General features: G+C 36.4%; 1 non-coding gene across 1 annotated transcript; it reads left to right on the top strand.

Annotated features, from left to right (window-relative positions):
* The first annotated feature begins 7,747 nt into the window (after positions 1-7,747).
* LOC145118269 (small nucleolar RNA R71) lies at positions 7,748-7,854 on the top strand. Its single transcript, XR_013713228.1, has one exon. It is a non-coding gene; the product is annotated as a small nucleolar RNA R71 (small nucleolar RNA).
* The last annotated feature ends 1,023 nt before the right edge of the window (positions 7,855-8,877 follow it).

Below are 8,877 nucleotides of genomic sequence, written 5' to 3'. Positions count from 1 at the left end.
TGATTTAAATTGTATATATATATTTTATCTTCAAATATGTTGGGTAAAACATGGGTAGATAAAGTATGAGCGATAGAAGTACAGTATAGATGTACGTTGGTAGCTATGAATTTAGTACAGTATAGATGTACGTTGGTAGCTATGAATTTAGTACAGTATAGATGTACGCTGGTAGCTATGTATTTAGTACGTTGGCAGCTATGGACTTAGTGTTTGTTGTATAATCCTTGGCAACGATGTGACTTTGTGCCTATTAGATAAACCCTGACGACGATGCGACTTCGTGCCTATTAGATAGACCCTGGCGACTATGAGACGTAGTGCCTATTGTATAAACCCTGGCGACTATGAGACGTAGTGCCTATTATATAAACCCTGGCGACTATGAGACGTAGTGCCTATTGTATAAACCTTGGTGACTATGTGACGTAGTGCCTATTGTATAAACCCTGACGACTATGAGACGTAGTGCCTATTGTATAAACCCTGGCGACTATGAGACGTAGTGCCTAATGTATAAACCTTGGCGACTATGAGACGTAGTGCCTATTGTATAAACCTTGGCGACTATGAGACGAAGTGCCTATTGTATAAACCACTGTAGTGCCTATTGTATAAACCCTGGCGACTATGTGACATAGTGCCTGTTGTATGGACTTTGGATAAATTCCTTAGGTCAATCCTGAGGAATGATTGGATGAAGGATAGTCGATTCTTGATCGACGTTTGTTACTGCTTGTAGTATAAACCTTGGGCAGCGATGGACTTCGTGCCTATTCCTTAGGATGAATCCTTAGGAATGAGTGAGATTTGATTCTTAGGGTAAATCCTTAAGAAATAAATAAGATAAGGGGGATTGGGTAATTGGGTTGATTGTTTGATGTTTAAGCATGATAAATTATTTATTGTGGGTTGAAAACCCTATATGCTCACCAGGCTCCCAAGCCTGACCCACTCAGTTTGTATGTATCACAGGTATCGATACGAAGTTACTTTACACTGAGAGATTAAAAGAGAAGTAGATCACTAGTGTAAGTGAGTGTAAGTTCTGTTTATGCTTATGTTTCTGTATTGACGATGACATCCCAATGGTTAAGTGAATAAAATACATTTCTTCAGAAATGATTTGATAATATAATTATCATGTTTTTATGGGAACAAATTCCACAACACCTTTTAAAAGGATTACTCTGATTTTATTTTAAAAAGCATAAACGAAATCGGTCTTTTTTGGCCGAGAAATTAGGGGATGTCACAGACAGGCCATAACTTCTTCGTTATAACTCGGATTTCGGCGTTCTTTATATGTACAGAACCCTTGAGACATACTCTACAACTTGGTTAAGATTATTTATTCTAAGTAATCTTCCATCAAAAACTCATTTTTAACGCTCATTGTCTCTAAATTGACTAGCCCGGATCTGCGGGCGTTACATATTCGAAGCATACAAGACACGATTCATGATGTCTCACATAAATACATGATACTTGACCAGTCTTTTGCTACAATATTTCTTATAATTTTCCATGTTCTCATAATTCGAATTATGAAAAGGGATTCCGTAATCATAATCGAATTTTAGAACGCAAATAATGTAATCATGACTAAATTTGATTAAAATCTCACCATCTAAGCTTTTAGATTTGAAATGAAGTATGAATTCCTCTCCGTTAATTATAGCAAAACAACTTTTTCAACCCCTGCAACTTAACGAATTGAAACTTTTGTTTTCTATAATTAACATTGCTAACTTGCAATATTTACCATAATTAATTATGCTCCCAATAGCATAATAATTATTATTTTACCTGCATAACACTTATGCTCCCACTAGCTTTGACATGTATTCATAAATCAGCTGGACTTCTAGAAATCAACACTTTGTTGACTTTCTTACCAAAGTTTAGATTTCTGATACTAGATGCTTCGATAAGACTTTATCTAAGCTTCTTAAACTCATACACCTTCCCTTAGATAGCTCACATGTGTGTCTAAACAATTTAAGAACTATGAAGAGGTATGCCGTAATCATAATCTCAATTGTTTAGACCTTTTCCATTTCTCAAAAGTCCATGTTAGTGTGCCGGTTAACCACACACGCTCCACTAACGACTTTGAGAACGCAAATATCATAATTGCTATGTACTTAAAATCTATTTAGCGAAAGCGTTTCCTCACCATCATTTTCATGAATCGAAGAGAAACCTTATGACACTTAGATTTTCTGGTGTATGTGTTCCTATCCATGTGAATTGTCAAAACCATAATCGCAAGACAAGGTTAGTGACAAATCCAAACTCATATGGACTGAACTTGCTCAACCTTATTTACTTATTGCCACCTGGCAGCACAAGGGCCTACCATTGCATCCAAGTTGTTATGCAACCAATTGAGAACTCTCAGAACTCATATGCAAAGTCAACTTCAACTGGAATGGACACAGAAACAAGAATATCTCAACACGATAGGTCACAAACCTCAAGTCGTGTGCTAGTGTTCAACAATAGGTTTATTCTTGATTAGTTCTTGAACCTTGTCAAGATCTTTAAGACTCCCACTGACCTCTTGACATATATGATTCACTTTGTCAAGGAACATTACTTGACAAACAAATATTCAGGAGTTAGTGCGGATTCTTATCAAGGCAAACACTTCACACAATTGGCCTTAGTTGGTCTTTGTTTTATCCAAAACATCAAAACTTACCAATTTCAAATGTACAAGAGTAGAAAACATTTTACTCTACATTTGACAAGTGTTATAACCTTCTTTAAGATATGTCACTCAACTTACAATCTTGGAGTATGACTCTAAGAATTGTTTTGGAACGAAGTATGACTCATCTACTTGATTTAACCTCTTCAACAATACATGACTCCTCTTCTTATCCATAAGAATGCACTAAGATGTCCTTAGAGGATCAATTGTGATAAGGTTTCATACTCATTAAGATGATCATGATACTAAAGTACTCTCCCATCTTTTCAGATTTGAGAAACTTTTATCTTTCTGCCTAATTTGATTCTTCTCATTCGTTCTGCCATACATTGAAACTTTTCCAATGCTTCAGAATTATACTTAAACTTGTAAGTATAACCATATTTACTAAACTTTAGTAAATCATGACGAATAGTCTTATCGATCTTTGTGGTGGACTTTACCAGTGCACAAGAATGTACACTCGATCCCTTAGTCCTTCACTTGGCTTACATATACATGTCAACAAGGAATTAGTCTTAATTTTCCAAAGATGAAAATTCTCATTCATCATACAATACAACTTGCATGATTCCACGTTTCGGTCCAATTGAAACTTGGGTGATGAGAATCTTCCTTGTTTGGTAAATTTAGACACTACCACAAGTGAAAGAATCAAATTCATATTTTCAATATTGCTAGAAACATACAAACATCAATTTTTCATAAATGCCATTGCAAGGAGATATAAAATAAAACAAAAACAAAATTTTATTTATTTATAAAATGCGGAAAAACTTTTCCTTACAATGCAATTATAAGTGAAAAGCTATGCTATTACATATTTCCTAGCAATCTAAAATAACTCTCAAGCAGTAGCTCAGAAATCTGATTTTCGAACCATGCGATTGAAATCCATCTTCGCGATCAGATTCAGCATACTCTTCTTTTAAGCTTCCTTCCCTTTGCTTGATCCTGCCAAACATCAAAATGCAACCTAGTTACATCATGTATTAAGAATCAACAATTAGAAACTTAACAGAGTTAGATAGCAGACTTACCTGAAGCAGAACCATACATTCTGATTAAACTTCGCAGGTAGTCTGGGCAGCTTCGATTCGAATGTCCCTATCTTTGGCAATAGAAACACACAGGCTCACATGGAGCAGTCTCAGATTTGGCCTTTCTCTTATGATCAAAACTTTTGACCATGCCCAATTCCTTTCCTTTAGGAGAAGGAATCTTTTCTGGGATGCCCATGTCAACTTGGGATGTAGACCTTCCAATCGGATTTGCTTGACCATTGTGCCAAATCATTGTTGATTCGGCAGCAATTAGCAAATAGGTAAGATCAATTGGGGTCATGTCGTGATTTGTCACATAGCAGTCTTTAACGAACTTACTATATGACTCGGGAAGTGACTGAAGGACCCAGTCAATAGCCAACTTCCTTGGGAAGATGACACCCAACATCCTTAGCCTGTCAATATGAAGCTTCATGTCCAAGACATGAGCACATATAGGCTTTCCATCTTTGTGTTTACTATCCAATAGGGATTGAGTGATCCTGAACTTTTCAAGTCTTCGAGCTTGTGGGTCAAGGAGAATTATTGGAGGAGGTGGAGGAAGAGAAGTATGATTTCCATGATCCAATGGCGGGACATCATCTTCATTAGGAAAGTTTTTTTTCAAGGGATTTGGGAAGACCATAGTTGTCTGATCTAGACATCTACAATGGGAGAAATTCAACTTAGTTTATTTAAGTCCTTAATATAACACCCAATCGGAAATATTAAGGCTAGGACCCAACACAATATTTTATAACTTGGAAGAGGGATGCCGTAATCCAAGCTATAAAATATTTGAAGGTAGGCGAATGACGATTCACCAATTAAGTCACCCTTTCCCACTCTTACTAGTCCATGTTAGTGTGCCGGTTACCCACACACGCTTCACCAACGACTTGGTAAGGTACAAACTATAATTTTATGGGCTAGCACCAATTTCACATTTTCCTAAGTAACTAAGATTGGGAATTTATAAGTGTTTAGTTACTTAGTATTTATCATTATACTTTTAATGAAAATTATAGTCCTTGTCCTACCCGTTCGTCTAGCGACCCTCCACCAGTCAAGGAAGCGGTGGGTGAGAGTGGACACCCATTAAACTGCCATTTTATACGCAGTAACCTTATACCCCCCTTATAGATCGGCTTCGTGAATGAGGCCTACTAACGGTAAGACTGACTTTTACTCTTATAAATAAATAAATATATATATATATATATTAAACTTATAATATTATAATAGTATATGGGTTGAACTTTAAACTATTTAAAATTCTAGGGTTTGGAACTAAAGTATTCAAAAGTGCAACTTTACAAATTCCAAAACTTGAGGGCAAGTTTTGAACAATTCAAGAAACCTTTGGATATCATAATACAATTTATGGAAAAAGACTCTTCAAATTTCTATAACCTATGGCTTTAAAAACCCTTTTAAAGAAAAACTTTTGGTTTTCCATAACTTGAGGACAAGTTATGGAATCCATTAAAGGCCATTTAGATCATCTAATAAACAAACAAACATGTCAAGAAAAACTATGATCTAGATTAAACTCATATGAACAAGACAATTCAAATCAAACAATTTTCATGTAATTAGCCTAACCATTAAACTAATACAAAACATGAATCTATTGACAATTATCTTTTGAATTGGATTAGAATGATCATTACCACATCAAAAACAGGTTTATAAGTTCAAAAACAGCTTAGGGTAATGATTCCAGAACAATTCCATCCTTAAAAGTCGAAAATCTGCACTCAGGGCCTCCTACTCGTCGAGTGTATGAACCTACTCGACGAGTAGGATGAATTTCCTCTTCGACTCGGTGAGTCCACTGTCCAGAAAGCCAGATTTTTGATTTTTCAGCAACTGCATCAAGAATAACTGAAAACCAAGCCTAGGCTCTGATACCACTGATGGTTTTTGAGCATTCTAACACTCCTATGGTGTGCATGCAACCCTATGTGCCTTGGATCTATGTTTTCACTATTATACATGCAAATATACAAAATTCCAAAGCATCATCCTAACTAGCATATTATGGAGCAACTATACTACAAGAGTCTAGTTAGATGACATACCTTTTGATGGAGCTTGAAGTCTTAACCCTTTAAGAGCTTAGCCCCAATAGTGTGGAAGCCTCAAATTGAATTACAAATCTCTAAAACAACTTCGAAAGCTTGAGAGAATAGTATACACTTGTTCAAAATCGGCTATGCCATCTTTCTTCACACACTAGTGCAATTTCAAGTGCCAAGGACCTCTTTATATAGTATGGTGGATTAGGGTTACATCCATGTAAACCCTAATACCCATGACCTTTCATTTCTATAGGATCCATGGGTTAAAAACTCCATGGACTATCCATGCAAGCTTAGCCCATCCTAAATGAACTTTGGCCCATTCTATATACATAAGAGTCCATATTTAATTAGTCTCTTTTTGATCACTAAATTAATTCCAAATTAAATCTTGATCAATATTTATTAAATAATATGATTTCATATTAATATATTATAACTTATAATATATTAATAAATCATAAACATACTACTCTCAAAAGAGTATCCATACAAATTGTTCCGGTGAAGTGCAACCCAAATAGACCATGCTACTCTCGGGTCGAGTACATACCAATAATAGTTATGGGCTTAGACATCTAATCCAACAGTTGAGTGATCCTCCATTCGAATGGTCATTCTTGTATCTTGGAGCTTTGGTAATCCGCGCTTTTGATAGAAAGAATATGGCATGACACTAATGTTTATCCCCGAATCGGTTAGAGCATTAATAGAAGTTGAGTTGCCAAATTCAAAATGCAATATGAGTTGTCCTAGATCTCCCATCTTAATTGGTAATCCTTTCATAATTGCAGCTGAACAAAACTCATTAAGAACTATTGTTGAGGCCTTTTCCAACTCCTTTCTATTACTCATTACATCTTTTGCGAACTTTCGAAGTATTTCTATTGATTTGAGGAATGGGGAATTGATTGAGAGTGTGAGCACTTCTTCCATAAATTTTCTTTGTTCGGGCTCCATAGAATGTTTGATTGCACGAGATGGGAATGGTAAAGTAGGATGATATGAATTAATCGGAAAAAAATATTTCTTCACGACACCACGACGTGGTCATATCACCACGATGTGGTGAGTCATCAGAAAGCAACTCACGTTTTACTCTTTTGGCTCCGGGCTCCTCTTCTTCTAAACATGACTTGGGTCGCATTGTAGTTGCTTAATGGTTCACAAATGGCTCATAATGAACCTCTTCTTCAGTGTAGATCGCCATTACATGAGGTTGTGCTTTTGGGTCTTGATTTTGAGGTGGTAATCTTTCATTAACAAGTGTAGTAAGTTGACCGAGTTGAGTTTCTATGTTTTTTATGGAAGCTTGGTGGTCTTGTACATTAGCATCAATTATATCATGTCTCTTTTCAGATGCTTCCATAAATCCTTGAAGTACCGACTTGAAATCTATATTCTTTTCGGTTTGTGGTTGTTCTTTTGGGTAGAAACCCTGACCGGTTTGTCTATACTTCTCATCTTTCTGTTTCTTGTACTCTTCATATGGCAAACATTCCTTCTTAGGCTTCCTCCAATCTTCATAATACTTGTCACCACTCGAGTAAAACACTGGTGCCTTGCGATTCCCATTTTCATCTAAGTCACAATCCTTTGTCAAATGTGGACCACTACAATTATCACAACCAACTCTTATAGCATTAATGGATTGATCCAAATTTGTCATTCGCCTATCCATAGAGTCGATTTTAGCTATAATTGCAGCCAAATTCTTGTTTCCTCCATCCCCTTTTCCTCTAGTAACATCCTCTCTTGGATTATGGTGCTCTTGTGAGCGCTTTGCAAACTCTTTGATAGCAGTTGGCTCCTTCTTTGTCATTGGCCCTTGGGAGTCAAGAAGTTGTCTAGTTGTGACATGCACCCCATCATAGAAAGTATACACTTCTTGTTGGACATTCAAATCATATTGAGGGCAACTACTAAGCAATCCTTTGTACCTCTCCCATGCTTCATATAGAGACTCTCTAATTTCTTGTTGAAAATTAGCCATCTTCTTTTTGAGCTTTGAGATCTTGGAAGGTGAGCTAAATTGCTCAATAAAAGCTTCACGAAGGGTGTCCCAAGTAGTTATGGATCCGGGTGCAAGAGATTTCACCCAAACTTTTGCTTCACCGGTAAAAGTGACCAAAAGCATCCTTAGTAACACTGATTCTCTTGACACATTAAGAACATGAAAATAATTGGCAATGACTTTATACTTAAGGGATTAGTCGTTAAAAATATAAAAGTGGAATTGTAAAGATTTGATGACCACTTAGACAATTTTTTTAATTTAGTCTTAACTTTATGTTTTTATTTTCTTGTATCGAAAAACATGTAAATCCCGAACAAATGTGACAACCCGAAATTTCTCTTTTGTATAAGCCATTCAATTCAATCAAAGTCAGACTCGTTTCAGCTATCTTTTAGCATTGTTTAGGGTCTGTTTGAGTGTCCTAAGCTTAGTAAAACCAAGTTGCATTTCGGGCCAAACACTCCTATAGGAGAAGTGTACGGTCGTACACCCCCTCATGGCCGTACACTCCCACCTATATAAGTGGTACTTAGCCACTTTTCAACACTTTAAACACTCCCAAGCCAAGATTTCGGGTTTTCTCTCAACTATCATCACATTTGTCACCAAAATCTTCAAAGATGTAAGTGTTTCCCACCTTGATTTGTTGCTACATTACTTTATCTAGTGGTGAATCCATGTTTTCATCTCATTAATTTCATCATTGGCTAGATCTTCATCTTTCACCAAGAACACACACTAGTTCTTGGTGGCTATAAACCCTCTTCAAGCTTCCAAATTGTGAGTAACTGCTTCCTATGCTTGTTACCTACTAGAAACACTTGTTTTTCACCTTAAGATCGACCATTTTAGCAAGAACATGAAGGGTGTACGGCCGTAAACCCAGGTGTACGGCCGTACACACCTCATAGGGTCGTAAACCCTCTTTGATGCTCATTATTGGCCTTAAACTTGCATTAAAACTAAACATCGGACCAAGAACACTCCCTTTGATGCTAGTTAGGACCTTCAAAA

Source organism: Lactuca virosa, chromosome 5, assembly GCF_052849685.1.
Source record: "Lactuca virosa cultivar CGN04683 chromosome 5, Lactuca_virosa_CGN04683_v6, whole genome shotgun sequence".
Lineage (NCBI taxonomy): Eukaryota > Viridiplantae > Streptophyta > Magnoliopsida > Asterales > Asteraceae > Lactuca > Lactuca virosa.
The sequence above is the reverse complement of the archived record's forward strand: the minus strand, read 5'-3'. Positions and strand labels throughout refer to the sequence as shown.